General features: G+C 34.7%; 1 protein-coding gene across 6 annotated transcripts in view; it reads left to right on the top strand.

Annotated features, from left to right (window-relative positions):
* Positions 1-27,168, top strand: part of FBXW7 (F-box and WD repeat domain containing 7) — a 210,423-nt gene that overhangs the window by 119,109 nt on the left and 64,146 nt on the right. The window lies entirely within an intron of this gene.

Here is a 27,168-nt window from a genome sequence, read left to right as displayed (position 1 = left end):
CTATTTTAAGTAATGAAACTTTCCTCTCAGTCTTTGTATTACTAAAAATTAATCTTAAGATATGTAATAATAAAATGAACTAGTTTTTTGTTTTACAGAAGGTATTGGAAAGTATTAACAAGTAGAAATACTGATAATGGGAGAATCTGAGTACAAATGGAGGGAAAGTAATTGAGCCTATTACTATGAAAAGTTATTAACATCAAATTTTTGTCTAAACCTTGAGTTCCGGGCAGGGATTAGTAGCTTGTGTGGGGTGTAGAGGTTTTGGGTGAAATATGATTTGTGTAAATCAAGTAATGAAGAAGCTTTTTATTTACAAAATGCAGCTGCTGGAGTGGGCTGTCTATTTACAAGTGTCACTCTAAGGCATAAATTACTCAAAAGTTGCCTCAAATTAGTTCTAGTTATTTATCATTTGAGAATTAGAAATAGTGGATATTCATGTAGAATAGACTTACAAGTTAAACTATATTTTGGAAAGGAACATTTTAACTTGAATAATAGCTTACTTGTTTTATAGACATTAAAATAATGTCTGTGGTAGTTCATCCTCTTACTCCTACTTGCTTATTTCTTACATTTTACAGTGATTTTAGGCCATAAACAATATACAAACTGATTTAACTGATTTGACATCATATCATTTAACCTAACTTGACTTGGAATGAAGTGTCTTACACACTTGGATTAATAATAGTTGAATTGCTAAATCATGTTTTACATCTGCTTGTAAAACCTTGACTTTCTAAAATGTGTTTGGCCCTAATTTACCTAGCCTGTCTGCAAGTCAGATTATATTTAGCTAGCATGATCTAAGAAGGACGTGACATCAAGTAGTGATTTTTCATCCATTGTATCATCCCTGTCTCAAGATGTTGAAGCAGTAGCTTTGGATCTCAGCCAGATGGCTCTACCGCTAACAACTATACACTGCTTTGTTAAGGCTCAGACCTTATATAGTGTCATTCCTCCCTTCTGTCCCCCCAGTCTTAATCCCCTTCTTCAAGGTTACTATATCAAAAGGGAGTTTATACAGCTCTTTTTTTCCTGAGGGTTCAGTTAGAGGAATAGGGGTTTAATATTTAAGTTCCAATTGCATTATCTTATTTCAGAAAGAGGTTCAATCAAAACTAAGCCTTGCAGAACAATGCAGAGTTATTGCTGATTTCTGCTACACTTTAAATTAAAAGCAAAAAAAGCTAGTTAGACAAAACTTTATCTTTTTCCAAAAGGAAAAGTCATCCTTATATTCTGTAGGAAACCTTCCAGTTCACAAGTTTGACAGGTACTTCATCTTTTCTTTACCTTCAAGATAAAATCATTAACAGAAATTTTATGTGTGTGATGATTACCTCTTTAAAAACGAAGTATACTGAATTTGTTAGTTTTTTTTCCTAGTGATTCTGAATCAGGAATAACAGTTATTCTTGTACATGCAAGATAACAAGAATGGACTGGGCCCTAACCATAGCAGGGATAGATGTGTGTATGCATTTGTATATATACACATGTACAATATAGATGTGTATATGCATTTATTATATAAGTGTGTATGTATACTTTTTGATATATTGTTGATCATGAGATGATTTGCCTTCATAAGTATGGCATGAAGAATACAAAGCTATTTGATTGCCAGGACAGTGATGCCCTTCTATAAGTACGATTTCAGTCTGAAATTTTTCTAAATGTTTTCCTTTTTGTCCATTCCTAAAACCCTTCTGCCAGAGTATTCCCGGAGCACTTTCAACAGCATTTAGAAAAGTCGCTTAGTACTGCTTTACCTAAAAAGAAAATGTCAATATTCTCCGTCTGTAGATGTTTTAATACAATAAATAGAAGCTCTCACTAGTTCAAGTACTTTATTTTGGAAGAGCTTTAAATTCTTGATCATTATAAAGTTAAGACACTTCTACAGACGTTACCCTAGACCATAGTTTCATTCAAGTCTTAAACTTTGACTTTTGAGAGTAGAGGCATAAGAAATGAAATCCCATTTTTAAATGTTAATATAGGATTAGCTTTCTACAAATTTTACTCAGGATACCTTTCAAGTTTTATTTTTTGACGTTCTCATAAACAAACCCTGTGGACAGCTAGACTGAATTTTATCCATCATCCCTAAATATGCTGCATAAGCAAATATGATATTAATGAGAAAAAAAGATGTTTAATTCTTCCTTGCATTGCTTTATTCTTTGAAAGCATTTTGAAAACTGTCAAAACTCTGAGGACAGTTTTTCCCCCCTTGTCACTAAAGGTTTGTTCTTTTGGGAGCCTTATGGCAAGCAATATATGTTAAAAATTCCATACTGTCTTAATGTTAAAAGTCAAGGGAAGTGATAGTCAAGAATTGCTATTTATTAAGCTCACACTGTTTGAAAGATCCTATGACAGATACATAAACAAAAGTTACAGAGAGGCCAAATGATCCACCCCAGATCACACTAAGTGATGAGAGATTTTAATCCTGATTTGCCTAATTGCAAAAAACCCCTTTCTCTTTCCATGTACTATGCTGCCCCCTATGGTAGAATATGACAAACATCACTAAACAAGATTTCCAATATAGTCATAGAGACTCTGGCGTGTGATGATTTTCTAATACTGTGTCCCATTTGAAGTGATCAGAGCTACCCTATAGAAAGGACAGAGAGCTCAGTTAACTACTTTTCTTTGTGGCACTTAACAAAACACTATTGAAGATTTTACAGCTCAAGGCTAAAGTAATCAGGAAGAAATGACGCTATTAAAAAATCTGATAGAGGTCATACTCTCTCGAATCCATAAAACATGCTTTTAAAGCAGAGGTTGTGTGCTGGCTGTTCCTCTAAATTTGACTAGCCTGTAAATTCTAGAGTCAACTTGGTTCTCCAGATATAAATGTCTGTCTCTTCAGTTTTTACTTCCTTTGTCAACATCCTTATCATATATATTTTTTAAAAATTGTTTTCTGAAGAGATGCCCAGCTCATATTGAAGAATCTTTGACATATTTTATGCAGATATCAACTAATTTTCTACTAACATGAAAAACAAATGAGACAATTATTAGGCCAGATCTGGTATCCTGATCTTTTGATGAAGAGAAGTGTGTTTGAGCACTAATTTCTGATGCTTCCATATCTGTCATAGTGGCTTCCACCTGTTCTCTTCTCATATAACATCCTTACCTCAAATGAGTCTATTTTTTTTCCCATCCTGATTGTTGGATTCTTCCACCTGTTCTCGTCTCACATAACTTCCTTACCTGAAATTAGTCTATTTTTTTCCCATCCTGATTGTTAGATTCCTCTTAGTAATTAAACCGTGTTTATCCATTTGCCTCAAATAAGAAATAAATGTTTATCAAAAAATACATATGTATAAAGGATAGCCGGGTATGGTAGCTCACACTGTGATCCCAGCACTTTGGGAGGCTGAGGTGGGCAGATTGCTTGAGCCTAGGGGTTCAAGACCAGCGTGGGCAAACATGGCAAAACCCTGTCTCTACAAAAAACAAAAATTAGCTGAGTGTGATGGCATGCACCTGTGGTTCCAGCTACTTTGAGGGCTGAGGTGGGAGGATCATTTGGGCCCAGGAGGTTGAGGCTGCAGTGATCTGGGCCATAGAGAGTCCTGTTTCAGAATAAATAAGTAGAGAGGGGGGGAGTTGTGGAGAAGCATCTAGTGTATTGGAGTTTAGAGGCATAAGACCCTTTCTTTCTTGTCTGTAAGTTCTGAACAATAGAGGAATCAGGTAATAGGATCATTAACCAATCAGGGTATCTGGTCCACCGTTCTCCAACCACCTCCTAGGACCAGAGCTGCTGAGAAACTTTGTAGGACAATGTGTCTAACATTGGAAATATAACAGGGCTCTAAGTTACACTCTATTGTAGAGTTCTAGAGAATGATAGCTTCTTCAGAAAGTCCCTGGCCTAGTCTACCTACAAGACAAATAACGTAAGTTCAAATTCTGTTTGGTGTAGACATGTCCAGAGAGCAAAAAATGCTATTTAAGGCAGTCATCTTGAGTAACATCCACTAGTAAACATGGCCCAGTGAATAGCCATGTCCCCTACCTTTGTGAGGGAGGAAAAATGAAACATTGACTCAGCATAGTTTAGCCCAATTTTAAACATGTGGGGAGGATGATGGAAATGGGAGAAATGGGGACAATGGGTGAGATGGGTTTTCCCTTAACATATTAGAGTGATAAGAACTTTTCAGATCTGAGTTTGAATTCTGATTATGCCACTTATATGTAACTGTAAGTATGTAATCTCAGTGAACCTATTACTTTATCTGTAAAATGAAGACTAGAATGCCTACCTCTTAAGGTTTTTGTAAGGATTAAGTGAAATAATTTATGTAAATCAGGTAAATTTATGTAAATGAATAATTTATGTAAATTTATGTAAATCATAGTGTCTGGGACACTCAAGATATTTTACAGATACAGGCCTTATGACATCATTTTATTTGTCTCCTGTGCCTTACCCCAAATCCCACAAAATACACTTCATTCCCCACAGCGGTTGTCAGTCTCTATATGTATGTTTTACGACCTTCAGCATTCAGTCATCATATCACCCTCTAGTGTAAAAAGAAGTAGAGAAATAAATTCTTTTAAAAAGGTACACAGGAGGATTAGAAGAATACTATAATAAGCTAGGCCCATCTTCAATAAAAATAGACATAAATTTTGAAGCCGATGCTACCCACAGATCTCCCTAGCTGATAAAATATGTACCCTTTCCTTTCATTAGAATTTAAGTCAATTTCTGTAGACTTCCTTCTAATCTTTAGCTAAAGCTTCTGTATATTTAAATGCTTTAATGAATCTTCCATATGGATGCCACAATGAATTTTAGCTCATGGTTAATTTCTAATTAATGCTTGTTAATATAGTTTTAAATATATTTGTTAATATTGTGTTAAACCATAATAACTCTAAATGTTGGTGATAAACTGTATCTCATTCACTGCAGGTCATGACAGTTACTATTATTAATTATTTAAGAGATACGGCCTTGCTGTGTTGCCCAGGCTGACCTTGAACCCCTGGGTACAAGAGATCCTCCTGTGTAGTTGGGACGGCAGGCGTGGACCACCGTGCCCAGCTCAAAAAGTATTTTAATTATGGGGTTTCATTGTAGACTAAAGAATAATCTTTACACCAAATGGGCCATTTTAAAATTGTTTTATAGCGCTCCAATGATTTGTTCTTTATACAGATGATAAACCTCACTGAAATATACACAAATACCACAAATAGTTATCTTCAAAATACTTCCAAAGAAAATTGTTTCCCATGTGTATTATTATAATGATCTGATCCATTTTTAATGTTGTTTTTTGTTGGTGGTAGGGAAGACAGTATGAAGAAAAAGGATATAGGAATATATCATGATGAATTTTGTTTTCACTTTGGTAGATAACTCCAAAATGATTTCTCAAGCTCCATTCATTCACCCTAGCCATAGTTTTGCATTTCTAGCTGTCTGTTGGGCATCATCATCTGAGTGGTCCACTGAAAACTGAAACTACTAGTAGTTTCTTTCCCCAAACCAAGTTTTTATTTTCCTGCCCAGATTTTCTTTTCTCTCTCAATCGTCCCGTCTTCTGGTCAGTGGATGGAAAAGTGACTTGACTTCTTATGATCTGAGTCTGGGCCTGCTGAAGAATTTAACAGACTTGATCACTTAGTCTCTCTTTTTCTTACCCGCCAGGCACTTGTAAGATAAAAATTGGAGGGTTAGTGTTTAAAAATGTAAAGAGCATTTTTGCTTGTGCTTCTGTTTGCATCAGGCTATGTATGATGCCATGCCCTTGACGGTGAGTTGGCAGTATGAATAATTGGATGAGTTTTTTAAATGAATTTTTAGCTCTGTATAGATAATAGCCTCAATACAGATATCTGGTGCCCTGTTTCCCACTGATAAAGCCAAACCTAAATGAGGACATTTGAAGTATTCCAATATCTTACCATAGTTTCTACCTGGTTTCATCTCCTTTCCTCTCTACTTGTTTTGAATGATACTCCTTCCCGCCAGCCAGATCCTTCAAATCCAAGTCCAAATCCCCTATCTTTATACCTTCCTAGATTTAGAAAATCTAATTCCTTTGAACCTGTTGTTGCTTCTCTTCGTGGTGCAGTTCATTTGGTATTACCTGGTGACATTTTTGGTAAGCTTTGTCTTAAGTTAACATAAAATTCTTCACTTTTTTGAGCAGTAGAAATTTGATAAATTTGTCTTCAGTCCTAATTCAGGTTGAGAGTTGAAGACTGGCAAACTGTAATGTGAACAGTTGTCATTTCACCTCTTTTTTTTTTTTTTTCTTCTAAGACAAGGTCTTGCTTTGTTGCCCAGGCTGGATGGAGTGCAGTGGCATAATCGCGGCTCACTGCAGCCTCCACCTCCCAGGCTTAAGCAATTCTCCCACCTCAGCCTCCAGAGTAACTGGGACCACCCGTGGAACCACCACGCTTGGCTAATTTTTGAATTATCTGTAGAGACAAGGTCTTACTATGCTGCCCACGTTGGTCTCACACTCCTGAGCTCTAGTGATCTTCCTGCCCAGGCCTCCCAAAGTGTTAGGATTATAGGTGTGAGCCACCATGCCCCAGCCTTATTTCACCTCTTAAGATGTACCTAAGCTAGACCAGAAATTGTAAATGGGCACATCATTAAAATTGAGTTTAAGACTCAGGTATTCAGTATACGTACAGATAGTTACATTGAGACTCCCCTGAGGAGAAGTTAAAAATCCCACCTTAGGAATCATTTTGTAACATGCAGAAATCGATTGAAGGCAATTCATACAGCCATTAAATATCACATTTGAAAGAATATTTAATAATGGGAAATGCTTAAAAATATTTTATTTAAAATATAGGATTCAAAACTCTATACAGTGTGATCTTAATTATGAAGCAAACATAGATTTTTATATATGTGTGTGTATGCATCTACATACATACATATGCAAAGAAAAAGATCAGAAGAAATTGTACCAAATGTTAGGAATTATCTCTGAATGTGGTTGAATAAAATGTTATTTTTTTCTTAAATACATTTTAGAATTTCTCCATTTTGTTATAACAAGCATATATGACTCTTTATTGGAAAAATAACTCTCTGCTGGAAACCAATTATTCTATGTAATCTTTTTTGATGACTTACATGGTGTGTAATGCTCCTAATGGAGGATTGGATAAAAAGATGTTCCTCACAAGAAATGGCATTATATAATGATCTCTGCATGAGAATGCAGCTGAATATAGTGGAAACCTTCCCCTATTCCCAACCCCCCATTTCATAGTGGAAAGGGCACGGAACTCTTCAAGTCCTAGTGTAACTGATTCTTCACATCTTTAGGGCTCAGGTGTTACCCTGGCAATTTTCTAAGATCAGCTTAACACATTACTAGAAGAGTAATAGCATAGTCGTATCTTTTCTTGTTTTGAAGATATTTATTTAATATGTGTTTTCTTTAAAGAGTTCTTTGGCCTTGATAGCACTTTTGGCTCTCTCTAAACGTGAATATTTTTCATATAAAAACCTTTCTCTGAGCAATTTCAGAGTCTGTCTTTGAAAATGGGTGTCCCCAACCCCCAGGCCATGGACCAGTACCAGTCTGTGGCCTGTTAGGAACTGGGCCTCACAGCAGGAGGCGAGTGGTGGGTGAGTGAGCATTACTGACTGTGCTCCACCTCCTGTCAGATCAGCTGTGGCATTAGATTCTAATAGGAGCACGAACCCTATTGTGAACTGCGCTTGCGAGAGATCTAGGTTGTATGCTCCTTCTGAGAATCTAATGCCTGATGATCTGAGGTGGAACAGTTTCATCCCAAACTGTCCCCCCACCTCCCCCGTCCACGGAAAAATTGTCTTTCGTGAAACCTGTCCCTGGTGCCAGAAAGGTTGGTGACTACTGTTTTAAAACACAATTATTATTATTATTTTTTGAGATGGAGTCTGGCTCTGTTGCCCAGGCTGGAGTGCAGTAGTGCAATCTCAGCTCACTGCAACCTCCACCTCCTGGGTTCAGGCGATTATCCTGCCTCAGCCTCCTGAGTAGCTGGGATTACCAGTGTCTGCCGCCACGCCCAGCTAATTTTTGTATTTTTAGTAGAGACAGGGTTTCACTATGTTGGCCAGGCTGGCCTCGAACTCCTGACCTCAAGTGATACACCTGCCTTGGCCTCTCAAAGTGCTGGGATTACAGGCATGAGCCACCGTGCCTGGCCTTAAAACATAATTCCAAAGTGGCCATTGCTTTATGAGGAAATCGTTAGTGCTTTCCCTTCCCTCCCTTCCCGTATTCCCAACCCCCCATTTCATCAAACTAATATATTTAACATGTTAAGAGTTTTTAGTCTTAATTTTAAGTCTCCTAAGATGGACTCCAAACTGGAGTGGACCTTTGAGATCACCAAGGCCAAACCTGTGTCCAGTGGCTTTACCAACAGACTTGAACTTACAAATGAGGCCATTACAAAGGAATACTGCAATGTCAAGTATCTTCATAGTTTTAGACAGTTATTTATGTTAGGGTTCTTTATTTAATGTTGACATCTCTGACTTTGCTTTGGTCCTTGTTCTTCCGCCTAGAGCAGTGACAGCTCTTTTCACAGGAGAAGACTGCTGCCGTATTAATCTGTGATCTTCTCCAGACTGAATGCCTTCAGTGTGTTCTCAGAATGTGTATATATATATATTTATATTTTTTCTCATTAATCTTAACAGTCCTAATAGGTCATTTCTAATCTTTAACCCCATAGTGGACATGAGAAATATGTGAAGAGAGGTTAAGTAATTAATCATGTATCAATCAGCTGGTAAATAGTGGAGTTGGGATTGGAACTCAGATCTTATTCTGGGTCTAGGTTATGGACATATAACAAATGTACTTATGTTAACATTTGGAAATTCAGTTAAACAATATTAGGAATTTTGGGATGAGTGGGCTGTGAAATAACCTATAAAGCTACCGCCCTAACATTTATTTTCATGTCCCCAAATGTTGCCTCAACTAAATCTCTTTGTGGTATATTTATTGTGACTCATTGTATTAAGTTTGTTTTTCTCCGTCTCTCATTTAAGCCCTTTGATTTCTTATTTTATTGCCTAGTAATATTTATTGTATTATCAGGTACCCTGATAACCTAATTATTAGTCAATAAAGAATTAGTGTATAAATTTTTACATAATACTTGTCAGTCATTGACCACATGGATATATATTTTGTGTAGCTGGAGTCAGTGCATATACTTCTTTTATATTCCTGATTCTTTTGGTTATTATGATAATAATAGCCTTATTATTATTTGATAACCTGTTTAAACAGTTGACTTGTTCAGCCTCTCAAAGGGAATTTTCCCCACTCCCCTCTGCTTCACTGAGATCTTGACCCATTTACATGAATTATTTCTACATTCCTTCACCTAGAATTTCATGTGTATCTTTTTTCTTTTATCCCTCCAATCTGGAAAGAAGAAATACACTCGTCCTTTACAAGGAAACCTTGTGTTTGGATTGTTGATCCTTGAGGTTTGCAAAATGTTTTTTGGAGACTTCCTGCATTAGCCAGTCTGTCTTTTTAAATTAACAAGCTTTAATTTTTATAGCAGTTTTAGATTCACAACAAAGTTGAATGAGAGGCCCAGAGAGTTCCCATATGCCCCCTGGTGCACACATGTACAGCTTCCCCTTTACCAGAATAGTACATTTGTTACAGTCGGTGAATCTACATTGTCATATCATTATCCGGAATCCATAGTTTCCACCAAGGTCTCACTCTTGGTGTTGTGCACTCTGTGGGTGTGGACAAATGTGTACTGACACGCATCTACCAATGTAGTACCATAGTGAATGGTTTCACTCCCTTAAAAATCCTGTGTTCTGCCTATTCATCCCTTTCTTCCCCAGTCTCTCATCACCATGATCCTTCCACCGTCTCCATAGTTTAACTTTATCGGAATGTCATATAGTTGCAATTATACAGTATGTAGCCTTTCAGATTGGCTTCTTTTACTGATGTAATATGTATTGACTTTTCCTCCATGTATATTTATAGCTTGATAGCTCATTTTCTTCTAACACTGAATAATATTCCATTGTTTGGATATACCACAGTTTATCCACTTCCCTAGTGAAAGACATCTTGGTTGCTTCCACATATTGGCAATTATGAATATAGCTGCTTGTGAAAATCTGTGTGCAGGATTTTGCATGGACTAAGTTTTTAACTCCTTTGCATAAATGCCAGGGAGTGTGATTCCTGGATTGTGTGTTAACAGTATGTTTAATTTTGTAAGAAACTGCCAAATGGCTTCCAAAGTGGCTATATCATTTTGCATTCCCACCAGCAGTGAATGAGAGTTCCTATGGCTCCATATCTTCAGTGGCATATGGTGTTGTCAGTGTTCTGGATTTCGACCATTCTAATAGGTGTGTATGGTATCTCTTTGTTACAATTTGCAATTCCCTAGTGATACATGATACTGATCATCTTTTCCTGTGCTTACTTCCCATCTGTAAATCTTCTTTGGTGAGGTGTGTGTCCAGATCTTTTGTCCATGTTTTAGTTGGGTTGTTCTCTTATTGTTGTATATTTTGGATAACAATCGTTTATCCCATGTGCATTTTGCAAATATTTTCTTCCAGTCTGTGTCTTATGTTCTTATTTTCCTGACAGTGTCTTTCAGATAGCAGACATTTCTAATTTAGTATAGTCCAGCTTACGAATTCTTTCTTTCATGTATCATGCTGTTAGTATTGTGTTGTTGTATCTCAAATGTCATTTCCAGCTGGGTGCCGTGGCTCACACCTATAATCCCAGCACTTTGGCAGGCTGAGGTGGGAGGATCGCTTGAGCCCAGGAGTTTGAGACCAGCCTGGGCAACATAGTGAGACCTCCTCCTTAAAAAAAAATAAATAAATAAAATAATACACAAAATTAGCCAGGCATGGTGGTTGGTGCATTCCTGTGGTCTTAGCAACCCGAGAGTCTGAGGTTGGAGGTTTGCTTGATCCTGGGACATCAAGGATGCAGTGAGCTGAGATCATACCACTCTACCCCAGCAAAAAGTCTTTTCTATACCCATTTAGGTTTTCTCTAATGTTATCTTCTAAGAGTTTTATAGTTTTGCACCTTACATTTATGTCTGTGATCCATTTTGAGTTAATTTTGTGAAGGGTGTAAGATCATTGTTTCGATTCATTTATTTGCATGTGGATGTTCAGTGGTTCAGCACCATTTGTGGAAAAGACTAACTTTTCTCCCTTGTACTGCCTTTGTTCCATTGTCAAAGATCACTGTACCATATTCTGGTCTCTCTATTCTGTTCCATTCATCTACTTTTAATTCTTTCACCAATACCACACTGTCTTGGTTACTGTAGCTTTATAGTAAGCCTTGAAATTGGATAGTGTCTATCTCCCAGGTTCGTTCCTCTCCTTCAGTATCGTTTTGGCTATTCTGGGTCTTTTGCCTCTCCATATGTTTTAGAATCAGTTTGTCGATATCTGTTACTTGCTGGGATTTTGATTGGTATTGCTTTGAAACTGTAGACCAGATTGGCAAGGACTGACATCTTGACAATATTGAGTCTTCCTGTACAAGAATATGGAATATATCTCCATTTATTTCATTCTTCTTTGATGTTTTCTTATCAGAGTTTTATAATTTTCCTTGCATAGATCTTATACATATTTTATTAGATCATCCCTAAATATTTTATTTCAGGGGGCTGCTAACGTAAATGATACTATGTTTGTCATTTCAGATTTCACTTTTTCATTGCTGGTGTATAGGAAAATAATTGACTTATTATATATTAATCTTATATCTTGCAACCTTGCTATAGTTGCTTTTGTTTGGTCCATTTTTTAAAGGATTTTCTATGTAGAGTGTCATATCATTGGCCAAAAAAGACAGTGTTATTTCCTCTTTCTTAATCTCTTTATCTTTTACTTCTTTTTCTTGTCTTTATGCTTTAACTAGGACTTCCTCTACGATGTTGAAAAGCAGTGGTTAAAGAGGACATTCTTGCCTTGTGTCTGATCTTAGTAGGACAGCTTTGAGTTTCCATCGTTAAGTGTGATGTTAGCTGTAGGCTTTTTGTAGATAGTCTTTATCAGATTGAGAAAGTTCCTCCCTTCTATTCCTAGTTTGCTAAGAGTCCTTCTGTCCTATTTCTTAATGGTTTAGTAGATGACTCTGTGGTACTTTGAAGGTTGTTTGCCATAGGCAGTTTACCTTTCCTTGACATTTGAAGGATTTGTGTTGATGCCAAGTATAGGATTTTCACAGAGTCCTCCTGTAGCTTCTAAAGGTTTAGCTTGGAAATGTTAATTACTTAACATTAGCAGGTGAGTAAAAAAGCTGGGGATAAATTTTATATCTTGCTTGTATTTCAGTTCCCACCTCTCCCCCTGACAAAACCCCAATATATAAACAGTAAATGTAAGTATATATAAATATATTTTTTAAACATGTAACAAATGTAAGTTCCTTTTGAAATTATTATTTCACCAACTTTAAACAGTATTATCGATTTTACAAACATTTGGCCAGTGGTTACAATTTTATGAATCTTATTAATGAGATTCTTTTCTGCTTGTGGGTCTACTTTTACTTTGACTCTTGTCCTAAAATCTCAGTCCTATCTTTGGCCTCTCTTCTGAGAGACGTAATTTTGTGTATTTAATTAATCTCTATTTTCTATAAATTAATATGATAAAAAGAATCAAGTTGGATGGATCACAAGTAGAATACAGAGAAAAGAAAATATGGTTAGAGCATTGAGATTAGGTGTGTTTAAATACTTAGTTTTTAGACACGACCCCATTCTTTTGTTTTTTTCTTTGAAATTTGCCTTACATTCACTACTGTCTAGTTCTTAATTTGGAAATGCTATTTTTTTTTCATTTAGCATTACAATTATTTATGGGAAAAACTTTAAGAACATTTCAGAATTCTTTCACTGGATATTCTAAATATGGATAGTAATTCAAAAGAAAGCACAAAGATGTAAAATCACAGAAGATATAAAATATTTAGGTTTTTGTAGAAGTCATATATTAGTATGTTTAGCATATGTAGAACATTTTATATATATATTTTTTACTATGAAACATATCAAAAGCACACAGTTCCTTAAGAATTTATCTGTTTCTTCACTGAACACTAGAGGGCCATATAGTACCTTATAGATAGAGCTGCTTTCCATGTATTTAAATATACTTAGTATGTGCTTGTCTTTCCTACTTTGTGTTTTAGTATAGTATGTCTTGCTCAGAATTTGGAGTATACACTCAAGAGTAATTATGTGCACTGTCAGATAATATGTGGGATACCTAGGGTTTTTGTTTTTGCTTTTTTTTTTTTTTTAAACAAGCAACTAGCATTTTGCTACTTCGTAACAACAAAAAGTGATGAAAGAGTGAATCTTGGGATAAATGTATGTGCAGACTGACTATGCTTTGGAAATACAAGTGTGCTTTTAGAAAATTTCTCAAGTATCTGAACATATAAGCATAAAAAGAATAGGCCTTTCATTGTTATTTGCTCTGGGACTTCTTGGCATGTATGTGAGAAAAGAATTCTCTCTCCAAAGAAGCTACTTCCCTTGTCTAAATGTCATTTTGTGTTAGCACAGAAAGTAATATTGTGGGGCATAACCACCTAATCATCCTGGAGTAAAGAATATTTGAACAACTGATTTAATCTTCTTCATTTTTTTTTTTTTTTTGGCTGCTTAGAGTAAAGAAATGAGAAATGTAACCTATAGGTACTTAAATAGGTAATGTCAATGTGTGAAGAGAATCATGAACAGCCAGTAAGACTGTTCAGGCTCTTATGAACTACATAAGATATGCCTTCCCCAAAAGGTATTAATATTCAGTTAAAAGAATAAAAATATGAGGCAAGAAGATGGTTTGAGCCCAGGAGTTTGAGGCTGCAGTGACAGTACTACAGTACTTTAGCCTGGGTGACAGAGTGAGACTCTGTCTTTAGAAATATCAAGAAAAGAAAAAGAAAAACATTGTGCTGGCTCCAAAAAACTGACTTTGAGCTACATATGACCCATCGACTGTATACTATTGGATCTTTGCTAGCTTCTAGAGAAGAAGTTCAAGATCTGAGTAGCACCTTGCTTAAATTTTAATTTCTTCCTTAGATATACTTTAGAGAGCACTTTTCATTATTAATTTCTGTATTATGTTTCAGGGGGCGGAAATAAGGACATTTCTCGTTAGCTACTATTTATACAGTCTTTTGGTGTAGGAAGATTAGTATGATGAACTTAGAGGAAACACATTGTTTACACCTAGAGGAGACAATAAAAGAGGGTCATGTGAAAGAGAAGGAACAATAATTCACTTAAAGACTTAAAAGAATCTCATCTTTTAAGTCTCGCCTCCTTTGATTTGCCAATTTTAATACCTTAAATTATTTCTTCAAATTAGTTACTATAATAATGAAGTGACAAAACTTTGATCTTTAGTTCTAAATTTTACTGAGATGTTAGTCCTCTTGAATATTGATGAACTTATTATTATTTTAAAGTCACTGCTATGATAAACAGTATTCTCTAGCTGATAACATTTCTTATGCCTTAGTGCTGTGTTTGCTAGTTTTCTGTATCACTGCCATTTTCTGAAAACCACATTTATTGACAGGTTGACATGAGCTTAGGTAATTGAAGGCTGAGCTTGAATTCTGATCCTTTTGCACAAGTGATGAATTGAGTTATTGTTAGCATAATATAGGTGGTGCATGTTGAACTCTTAAATGGTCAAGAAGGTAAATCAAATAAAAAGATCAGTATTTGGATATTTTGAAAAACACATGGACTCCTTCTTTGAGTGGCAGAGATAATAGATGCTCTTGATGGATTGAAGACATCCAGTATTGTGTCTTTAACATGTGTCTGAAGAAAACACTGACTTACTAGTTAAAACTTGATTCATTTAACAGTATTATTGAGCACTCAAAGAATTGCCATTATTTTTCTAAGATAAACCACAATTTACTAGTAGCTCTGGTAGGGAGGGGTTGGGGAAGGGTGATGTTGGGAGTAGATTACTATGCTAAATGCATATATTCATTGTTAGTTGCATTACATTTTAAAAGGGTTAATGGGAGGGGGCAAGTACAGGGTATGTAGTATTTTATAAAGGGTAAGAGATCACTTTTATCCACCCAGAAGTCACAGATTTGGAAAAAGCAGGTTAGTATGAATATGAATACTAGAGATGTTTCTAGAATATCATACACCTGTATTGTAACTAATTTCCATCAATGATTTATTTCCTAACCTGGAATGATTTTCAAGCAGAAAACCCTCTGGACCATAGGGTCCCGAAAGTTAATTGATATGAATGAAATGGGCTATAAGAGCCAGGGAGCTAAAACGTCTCTAAAAAGAGGGTCTTGATATTGCCATGTTTTTGAATTTTTCAAAATTCGTTGGAATTTCAGATTTTCAGATGATATTTCTTAATCTTTAAAATACATTGGTGTCCAAATTTTACAAAAGCACTTCCGTGGGTTGGTTTGACCCATAGACCACCCGTTTTCCACTATCATGTATGGAAGAAGAATGGACTATTATTGTTGAACTGAACTGAAACTGGAATAAATGCAAAGGAAGATGTTCTGTAGAAATGTTTATCACCCATTACAAAATTACAGTACACTTTGCCTCCAGTGCTGATCCATTAATGGGAGTTGGGTTGTTTAGAGTGGAAGTGCGACATATGCATAGCACTTTAAGTGCTTTAACTGGTGACCTACAGACTTTTCCTTATGAATTTGGTATACTGATTTTAGGTATTAAACTGCCAAATGAATTGACCTCATTTTAAAGAAACGAATATCCAGCTTCCACAAGGAATTTGGGATTTGAAGTGGTCTATATGTAGGAGAAATACATATAATAAAGTGACAAAGTGTACATGAAAATCAGAACCAGGGACCATACTGGAGTAGAATATGAGGGCAAGGTCATGAGAAGAGGTAAGGAATGAGTTATAATGAGTTAGAGAAAGCTGGTAATAGGATATAGGTTGTCCACTCCTAAGTGTATGCACTGGTATTTTTCGAAGTGTTACCTTGGACCAGCTGCATCAGAAGCATCTGGAGTGCTTTTTAAAAACAGATTTCTGGGTTACTCTCCAGAGCTACTTAACTAAACTCCAGGGTCAGGATGTGCGTTTTTAATAAGCTCTCAAATGATTTTCATGTAAACTGAAGTTTGCAAAACACTGGCCTTTAGTTTGGAGTCTCTGCTTCCTTGTGATAAAATTAAGAAGACGATGTACTGAGTCCTCAGGGGAAGAGAAAAGATGTCTCACACACACACACACACACACTTATACACACCCATGCATCTTTCCTAATATTATATAAAAGCAATTTCCCACATAGGGCTTCGGAGTGATTCAGTAGATCACGTCCTCAACAGTATATCTAGAACAAATGCATTAATGCTCGTCAATAGTGGTAGGGTGTGATTTCTAAGGTCAAACTACTGGGGAATTTTCAAATGCTAGCTCTGTCAGTTCATGGCAGTTTGACCTTGCACAAACCATTGACCTTGTAGTTTCGTAGGGACGGTAGTAGTATCTAACACATAGTGTTATGGAGAGGATTCAGTGAGGTAATGTATGCAAAGTACTCAGGATAATGACTGGCATATAGCAAATCCTTAAGCATTTGCTATTATATTTTATAAGGTTAATTATTGTAATGTTACAAGTCTATGCTATAACTAACTTACTAGTTCAGGCTAGGAGGAATGCTATGCAAAATATTTTTAGTTCCAAAGATACTCTTTTGGGTGGGTTGAAACTATTCCATTGACTTTTGCCTACATTATTACGGCTTTTAGCATAGAGTTCAGCTGTTTGATATTGTACATTTTGTTACTACCAACTATGAAGCACTCTTGATCCCTGACAGGTATTTTTTCCCTAATTGGTTGTTAATGCTGAACTTAGAAGGAATTTGTAAAAGAACCCACAAGTAAATTTTGCTAATCCTAGAGCTTTGAGTACTCATATGAAAATGTTCAGAAGACAGGAAAAGGCAAGTTTTATTCTTTAATGATACTTGGGTGTTCTTGAACTGAATAGCTGAAACTGGAATAAATGCAAGGGAAGATGTTCTTTGGCACTTCTGTAGAAATTCTAGAATTACTGCTTGATACTACAGAAAATATCGATGTTTTTCACAGTGAAGAGATGATTATAAACAAATGAAGCAATCACTATGAATGGAACAATAGTTTTGGGTAGGTTAAAATTATCTTTATTTAGGATACATTTTAGAGAACACTTCATAAATTATTGGGATAACTTCTAGCTGTATCTAACATAGGACATTAACTTGATTCCTTATAATAAGTATTGTTGTCAGGGTAGCATCTTGCATATAAACTTTAACCTCTAATTATATGAAATGCAGGAAGAATGATGATTGTTTTCATAGATCAGGTTTAAAAATGATGCTTAAAATTTTTTTGTATCTTTCCCCCTCCCTAGAAAAGGGTCTGTTTTATTCAAATATAGCTTGTCCTTCTGTCAGTTGGTTTTTGCTGATGCAAAAGGTAGTTTCTCTGCTTTAGAAATAGCAGTTGCTTTTAGGAGATGCATTACTTGGTTGGTTTCCATGGCAGTTTTTCGTTATTGAAATCAGATGCAAATCAGGAATGGAAGCATGAAGAAGGTACTGGTGAATTTGAGGAGTAAGTGCCAGCAGTTATTCATTTGCTTAGCTACAGATGTTGGTTCTATTAATTTAAGTCTACATTATAAATTTAATTTTCTAGAATGCATTGTTTGTACTTTACCAGTATGCTGCCATCTGTCTTAGGGTTTAATGAGTGAAAAACTTAAATATACTGAGGTACGTACCTCTGTAGTGTTTATCACGTAAGTTTCAGTTTTGGGGTTTATTCCTCATTATCATTTTACTCTGTTACTTGGTATAGAAAAGAAAATTAAAACTTTAAGACAGAATCATTATTCTCTATCAGATTATCACTAATCTTACATTTTATTTTAATTATTTTTTTGTGCTTCTTTACTCCAGAAAGGAACAGAATAGAGCTGACAAAATGATATCTCATATAGTAGGTATTTAAATCTTTTTCTTTTCATCATGACAGCCTACCATTGAATGTATTTTTAAAACATTTAAATTTGTTGCCAACACTGGAAAATCTTGAGAGTTCACATAAAGGTATTGATTTTTTTCACCTTCTTTTGAAAATATAGAACAAATGGCCTTGCTGGGCCAATGTACTTATATGATGACATCAATTGTACCCTCTAAAAGGGCTTTTCAGGTCTTAAACCTAATTGGTTTTTCTCTTTTAATTGTACTTGCCTTATCCCCTTGTCATCTGAGTTCGCTTGGAATATAGACAAAAGCACAATTTTAGGAAATCCAAAAGTGAGTTTGATTTTTCCTTTCTTGGTCATATATCGAATGACTTTGGATGTAAATTCAAGCCAAAGTAATATGAAACTTTTTAAAAAGTTTTATTATGAAAATAGAAACTTGCTAAGGCCTCATTTCCATTGAGTATCAAGGTGGGAAATTGTCACCCAAAATTTTGCCATCCTCAAGATGATCACTTACGTTTTCATTTTGAATCACCCATTATCCTTTCCATTCCTGTTACATTGTAAAATTAACGCTCCACTACGATGACTATAAACCAACTTAGAACTCCTTGTTTTATAAGATGTTTGGGTTATCCATTGTCACCTGACCAGTCGCCATCAAAGCTTTGTGGATATAGCAAATGAGAATTATTTTATTATTTCTCATTGTTCTTATAGGTTTGTAATTTGGGGAGTGCTGATCTGGCCATTGTTAACTCTGGGTGGCAGTCAGATCATGGCTGGAAGTGCAAAAGCAGGGGTCTAGAACAGCTGAGGGCTGACCCAGAAACTCTTTTTCCGTATAGTCTCAGAACATCTCCATGTAATACAGTCTTTTTACCTGGGCTAGTTTGGGCTTCTTCAGAGCATGGTGGCCTGAAGGTACTACTTAGTTACCACATCAGGACTACCAAGTGAGTGTTCCAGCAAGCTGGAAGCTGAATCTCCTTTTTATGACTTAGCCTGGGAAGTCACATGATACCATTTTTACTATCTCTGACGGTCCAAACAGTCACAAAAGTCTGGCCTGTTGTTAAGGCAAGAGGACATGGCCTCTACCTCTTTGTGAAAGGAGTGTCAGAATCACATTACAAGAAGAGCATGCAAGATGGGGGACAGTGTTGTGACTATCTTTGAGAATACAATTTGCTATAGGAGGTCATAATATCTTCGATGTTATTCCTGTTTCTTTTTTTAAATTTGGACTTCATAAAAACTAGGCACATTAAAACATTCCATATATAATATGTAAATGTCTTATACAATACTTTATTTCAGTTATCTAGAACTCATTTATATCTGACAAACTTACATATCTGAAACACTAACAAAGAAGTGTCTCCGAACAACTAATTTAGGAAGTAACACAACTAAGTTAGGATGTAACATTCTGTGGAATTGGATAGATGATCTGTTACAAAGCACAAGTTTAGGAATTAGACATACCAGGGTTAAAATCTCAACTCCATTACCTGGCAACTGTGTTACCTTGGGCAAATTTGTAAACCTTTCTGAGCCTTAGTTTTGTCTGTAACAAGTAGACAAGGATAATGATACCTCAAAGTTTCCTCCTGGTGATTAAGTGATACAAAGCATGATCTACTAGAAACTCTTGTCAGTGTTTAATCCCTTCCCCTCATCATTGTTCCAGTCTGAAACAATGTGTATGTATTTCTAAGCCCTACAGCTGCAGAATTCCTTTATATCTCTTATTGATCTCTGATAGTCTCCTTAGACTTATTTATCTTTCTATCCCAAGATCTTTCTATTACAGGCATACTATAGAATAGTAGGAATTGAGTTTTGTTTCTTCGTTTTTAATTTTTCTTGATAACCAGTTAGTGTTTCATTTATTGTAAAGAATGAAAACTTAGGCTCTCAGCTTAATTTAAACCTCAGCTACAAAAAATAACATTGATGTTTTTCAGAAAAATTACTTTGTTGAATATGTAATATTGACAGCATAAAAGGCCAGTGGTATCAACTGTCAGCCCGTCCAAGAATTAAGTTCTAAACATGTATTTTCTATTGCTTAATCTTACTTTTCTGTACTTTAATCCCATACTTAAATTCTGTGCTGAAGTACTTTCAGTTAATATTAATAAATCCCACATACTTTCATAGCACATTACTGAAAATTATATAAATGAAGTATGGTACTATGTTTATCTTATTCAAAATATATTGATTTTTATTTATAATTGCATCAGAAACTCAGCAGTGTAGGAAATAATCATTTCCCCCTCCTTACTGTTTTACCTGTTTAAAACGCCAGCACTCCTTCAGATTTTTTACATTTCTGTAAGTGTAGCTTTTTATTTTTCGTAAGATAAATTTTTATAATTTGTTGAACTGTCAGTTTGGTTGAGCCATCTGCATTATAGCTTAATTTTTTAAAGCTGTATAGCAAAACAATACACTCTTACTGTATTTTAGAAGAATTATTAGTATTATTTACTTAGTCCTAATTATTAGTGTAATTAGTATTATAACTCCCTGGCCTGCAATACTCTTCAGAATTTTTATTAAGAGAAAGAAATTACTGGTAAGTAATGTTTAATTTATTTTAACTGAAAGGCTGATGAACTGTTTATGTTTAAACTGTTTATGTTTGAACTGTTTATGTTTATGGACTTAAGTACTGATATTAAAGAAGTTACTGTCTTTCTTACACTTAAATTTTATTTTGAGAATTATGGAAAATTAGGTTGCTTTAAATCATTTACTCTGTCATTACATGAGGCTTTTTGCATGACTGAAATACCTGTAATTACTGTGTCATTTTTGTCATAGTTGACTTAAAGGTGTAACTATAATAATCACGAACTAAATTCTTGGTGAGCAGCTGTGTAAGGCCATTTTAACAGCTGGGGTAACCCAGCTCAGCCTGTAAGAGTTAAGCTTAATCATGAGACAGGTTATGTTAAGTCATTGAAGACTTCATACTGGGCATTTCTGAAATACTTACAAAATTCAGTAAGATAGTTGGATTTTTGTTTCATCTTAAGTACTTTTTAAAATGCTTAATGAAAGGATGAGGAAAAGTATTTTAACAACTAAAGTTCTTAGGCACAAATATAAATAAAATCCAAAGTTTACTCCTTAAAAAAAAAAGTCAAATATACTCTGTATGGTAGTGTTTAGACTACTATAGTCAGTAGGAGAGGAAAAAAATATATAAACACACACATATTATTATAGTATAATATGGAATCAGAAAAATCCTGAGGTTATTTTTCTTGAATTTCATCTTTTAAAAATTTATGTAAAAATCATTATGCCTGTACCTTTTTTCCAATAAAAATGTTTTCGTATTACTGTACAAAAACATTTATAGCACAGGCATACATGCCTTTTGTAAAAGAAGTCAGACACAAAAGAAGAAGCAATGCGTTTTATTTAGATATATTTTATAAACTGGCTATATTGTTCACTAAACTATAATAAAAGAAAGCTCACCAAATTGAACCTTCTTACAAGAAGGCCATGTGCGTAATATTATTAGAGCTGTAATATACTTATTTTGTGTGTGTGTAAATTTAAGGGGTACTGCAGGATTTTTTACAAGGCTATATTACATAGTGGTGAAATTTGGGCCTTTAGTGTACCCGTCACCCAAATAGTAAAATTATACCCATTAAGTGATTTCTCATCTCTCAACATCCTCCCTGCGTGTCACCCTTCTGAGTCTCTTAATATCTATTATTACACACTCCATGTTCATGTGTACACTTTACTTAGCTTTCACTTGTAAGTGAAACGTGGTATTTGACTTTTTGTTTCTGTGTTGTTTCACTTAAAAATCATCTCCAGTTCCATCCATATTGCTGCAAAAGACATTTCATTCTTTTTTATAGCTGAATGGTATTTCATTTGTGTGTGTGTGTACACACATATATATGTGGGTTAGTTATCATAGTTGACTTAAAGGTATAACTATAATAATCACACACTACATTCTTGGGCATCTTTAAAATAATGATTTCATTTCTTTTGGGTAGATGCCCAGTAGTGGGATTGCTGGATCAAATGATAGTTCTATTTTTAGTTCTTTGAGAAATCTCCATACTGTTTTCCATGGAGATTGTACTAGTTTGCATTCCCACCAACACCGTATAGCATTTTTTTCCTCTACATCCTCGCCAACATCTATTATTTTTTGTCTTTTTAATAATAGCCATTCTGAATGGTGTAAAATGAGATCTATTGTGGCTTTACTTTGCATTTCTTTGATAATTAATGATGTTGAGCATTTTTTCATGCTTATTGGCATGAGAAAATATGTATGTCTTCTTTTGAGAAGTATTTATTCATGTTCTTTGCCCACTTTTTAATGAAGTTATTTGGTTTTTGTTGTTGAGTTGCCTGTAAATTCTGGATATCAGCCCCCTGTTGGAAGCATAGTTTGCAAATATTTTCTCCCATTCTGTAGGGTTGTCTTTTCACTGTTGATTTAGAGATGTAATATACTCTTAAACCTGCAAGGGACTTAATCTCAATCATCTGAGGAGAAGTCAGACCATCTCTTTCTATTAATATTTAGCCTCCTTTTTGTAGAAACCTGAAGTATAAACTCCAGGTAATTGTACTGCAAGACATTAAATAGTTAAGGTTCTTGAATCTTGGAGTTTCTGGTGTACCGTGGGATAGTTTTGTCATCTGTCAACTTATAATTTATTAGCACTTGTTTTGGTTGGTTTTCTGTATTTCACTTTTTAATTTATAATGTATTTTCAGCCAAATTTTTTGAAATAACTGGAATATAAAACAGCTTAGGTGTCTAACATTGAGATGTTGATTCCATATATCAGAGCAGTTACAATACCTTATATAATCTAGTATTCTAGCATTTTTATTTTGAAAATGCTACATATCTGTGTATATAGGCATGTACATGCAATGCTTTTATTTTGCAAATGTCCAATTATCAGGTCACATTTTTATAACACTTGTGTATGTTGTATGTGCTGCTTCAGAACCCAAGCATATTTCTCTTAGTTAGGGGCTGTCCTTGTTGCCCAAATAAAGAAAATTAGCAGGGAAGTGCAGTGTGCGACCCATTGAATGTTTACATACATATAATGTCTCAAATACATTGTAATTGGAAGTTGTAATCTGAGTGAGCACTTTGAGCATGTAAATAAATATCTTTTAGAACATGTTTAGTAATCATTTTAAATGTGATTTTCATCTTAAAAAATTTTTATTTATTTGACATACCTTTTGTGAATACTAAAACTTTAAAAAAAAAAAAAAAAAAAAAAAAAAAACTAAAACTTTAAAAGGTATACCAACCAGGCATGGTGGCTCACGCCTGTAATCCCAGCACTTTGGGAGTCCAGGGCAGGTGGATCACAAGGTCAGGAGTTCGAGACCAGCCTGGCCAACATAGTAAAACTCTGTCTCTACTAAAAATACAAAAATTAGCTGGGCGTGGTGGCAGGCACCTGTAATCCTGCTACTCAGGAGGCTGAGGCAGGAGAATTGCTTGAACCTGGGAGGCGGAGGTTGCAGTGAGCCGAGATTGCAACACTGCACTCCAGCCTGGGCAACAGAGCAAGACTCAGTCTCAAAAAAAAAAAAAAAAAAAGTATGCCATATTTTTTTCTTTGATGCCCTATCTAATTGTATTTATGGTTCTGCATTTAAAGTAATATGTTGCTTGCTGGATTTTTTTTTTTTTTTACAGTTATTGCTTATACAAGCTTGATAGTTAATTTATCATTAAGCAGAGGGTTTAATTTCTTGATTTCTGATTGTTTTCCTCCGTGTTTAAATTGCTCCATCTTCAACCATGAATTGCTTTCATTCATGAATTGCTTGGTAGGGAAATACTTTAACACTCTGATATCTATGATGTTAGGAAGATTAAAAACTGATTGTTAGAGAAAATAATCTGCCTTACTCTGTATCTGTGAATAAATGAGTATACTTGATAATACCATATTATCTGATCAGAAGGATTTTGATTCTGATTTATTGCACTTTAGTAATGGCATACTTTTTAGCACGTGGGACTTTCTGTTTCTACAACAGAGAAAGTCACTTGTTGCCTGAATTCACAGAAGCAGTGAATAATACTGAATTCAAATAACATATGTTGATATTCTTCCTGTGGAAGTTTTTGAGGTAAGACTGAAAACTCTTGGTATAAAGTCAATTTGAATTTGCAGGGAGATTTACATCTTCTGAGTGATTTGTTTTAGCTGATTCAGGAATAATATATGAAAAATGGAAAATCTTTGTGCTGCTCATATGCTGTAGCTTTGGTCAGGAGCAGTTAAATTTCTAGCCTTTTGTATAATACTGAATGAAAGAAAAGATGGAACTCCAGAGTAAATTGCTGTGATGGTATTTTTCTTGTTGTTACAAGAGAATTGGAGTGCTTGGAGTTGTAATGCATTTTACAGATACCGTATTGGTGATATTTTGTTACATGTAACATTTATATATAATTGTTTTTGCAGATGCAAATTTTTAGAAGAAAGAAAATCAGGAAGTGATAAGTGGGCAAAATAAGTTACCTTATATAAAGACCTTTTCTTTACTACAAGTTCCCTAATATTTAGCCTTTCTTGGATGATCAGTGATATCTGGAATCTTAAAATGCTAAGACACTATGGCTAAGATACTACAGCTTCATTTTTTGGCAAAAATTTTGACAGAATAGAAGTCTTTCTGAAACTTACAGATAATATGTTTTAAAATATTCTTTTCCAAAGTTATTGTAGATGGATTTTAGAATCTCTGCTTTATTTGCTGGTGATTTTAAAATTGGAAATGTTATCTACAAAGCTCTGCGTGATTTTTGATTCCATTAATAGTAGTAGTGATCATAATGGCAGTTTAATTAACACTATCGAACACTTACTAGATGTGAAGCATTTTTCTGTATACTTATATCAACTAATTTTTAATCCTCACAACAGTCCTATGAGGTAGGTACTGCCTAGGTGAAATTGAGACACAAAGGAATTAAATTAAGGTCATACCTGGTAAAGCCGGGATTTGGACTAAGTCAGTTTGTTTCTGGAGTCCATGCTCCTACCTACCATATTGTACTGCCTTATTATTTGTGGCATCATCTTTAAAAGAGCTTGTCTGTTTTTAAGAGTCTCAATTTGGGTAGTATTAAAGAGTATCTTAAATGTTTTTAAGAGTAGAATTGAGACTCAGACTTTATCTTTTCTTGAACACATGGAATTAGCTGCATTTTGAAGTATTAACAGTTGGTGTTCTTATATACCTTGTCTGTGATTTCCCTCATTTATTAGGGTTTTTGTCTATATTTGAAGGTTTGATATTTTGAGTGTTTCGTGTTGATTGGGAATATCGCTTTAGAAGTACTGTTACTTGAATCCTCCAAAAAAATGGAACTTGTAGTATATGTATTTGGAAATTAGTACTCACTTTGCCCAATCACTGATAATGTCTTCTTTTTCCAAAAATATATCATGACAAACACATGATTCTGTTACAGTGTTTGGTTTGCCACAGTTGCAATGCCCTGTATTATCCAGTTGAGGGCAGCTATTTACTGAGTTAAAAAAAAAAAAAAAAAAGTTAAATTAGGATATCACCCCTTTGAGCTTACCAAAACTCGGTATCCACTAAAAAACTCAACATTCGAGGTACAAACAGCCTTAATTATGTTCACTTATGTTTTGTTTCTGTTGTCATTGTAAATTATTTCATGAAAATGGAAAGCCTAGTTTTAGTTCTTAATAACTTTTGGTCTCTTAGAAACTAGAAACTGTTGATTTTAGTTTTAATTTTCCCACTTTTTAAAATTTTTAATTCTAAATCTTTCCCCCCACCTCCAGGATCAGACTCATTGAGATTGGGATTTTTCTTATCTTTAAAATGTCTGCATGTAAATACATGTGACTTTAGAGTTCCTTGAGGGCTTTTAAATGTAAAAGTGAAAAATTATAATATTCAATAAATTATCTTTATTAACCAGTGGAATAACCACTGATTGTTAACTAGATCTTTGATTCATTTTTCCAAATGCCATGAAGGTGTTAAACTCGTAGAATATATCACCCTCTTCTAGTTTTTCTGCACTGGAGTATCACACAGTTAAAATTGTATCTTCTGTGTAGTTCAGGAAAAGAAATTCAGAGGGGTTAATTATCCAATTGATTTCAAAGATATCGCTGAGACAGAATTGTTTTGAAAATAATCTCAGACTACAGAAAAGTGTTGTAATATTAACAAAATAGGTAGTGTTAGTAACTGAGATAAGGATATTCCATGGGAACTACTTTAGCAAAAGGGATTGTCTAATGAGAGAAGGACAAAATATGACATATGTTTCACAAACAAAATGATTAGTCTTGTGTTGGAAAATAAAGTGAGCATCTAAGGAGATGCTAAGAGTAGCATGAACCTAGTAATCATTCTGCAGGGTAGTAAGTTGTCTCGTAGGACTGTAGACATGGTATCTTGGGTATCATTGTCACTTTTTTTCTACTACCAATTTATAGGTTTCCAGCACTCTCATACTATCTCTTCTCTCTCCTAACCTTAGATCTCTCGAAGTTTTTTTGGTGATGATTGTTCCATTTTCAGTCATTTACTTTTTTGTTTAAAAACATTTAAAATTTATGGTTAAATATCCATAACATAAAATTTAATATTTTAACCATGTTTAAGTATACAATTCAGTGGCATTAAATATATTTACATTGTTATACAACCATTACCACTATCCATCTTCAGAATATTTTCATTTTCTCCTACTGAAACTCCGTGCCAACTAAACACTAACTCTTATTTCCCCCCTTCCTGCCTCAGACAACCACCATTCTATTTTCTATCTATATGAATTTAAGTATTCCAAGTACCTTATATAAGTGGATCATACACTATTCTTTTTTGACTGACTTATTTTACTTAGTATAATAACTTCACCTCTATAGAGGTGAGTATAATAACTCACCTCTATTCTTAACCCTTTAACAGAATATATAGCCTACCCATTCCTCATGCTATCC

Source organism: Macaca fascicularis, chromosome 5 (genome assembly GCF_037993035.2).
Source record: "Macaca fascicularis isolate 582-1 chromosome 5, T2T-MFA8v1.1".
NCBI lineage: Eukaryota > Metazoa > Chordata > Mammalia > Primates > Cercopithecidae > Macaca > Macaca fascicularis.
This window is presented reverse-complemented; position numbering and strand designations above follow the sequence as displayed.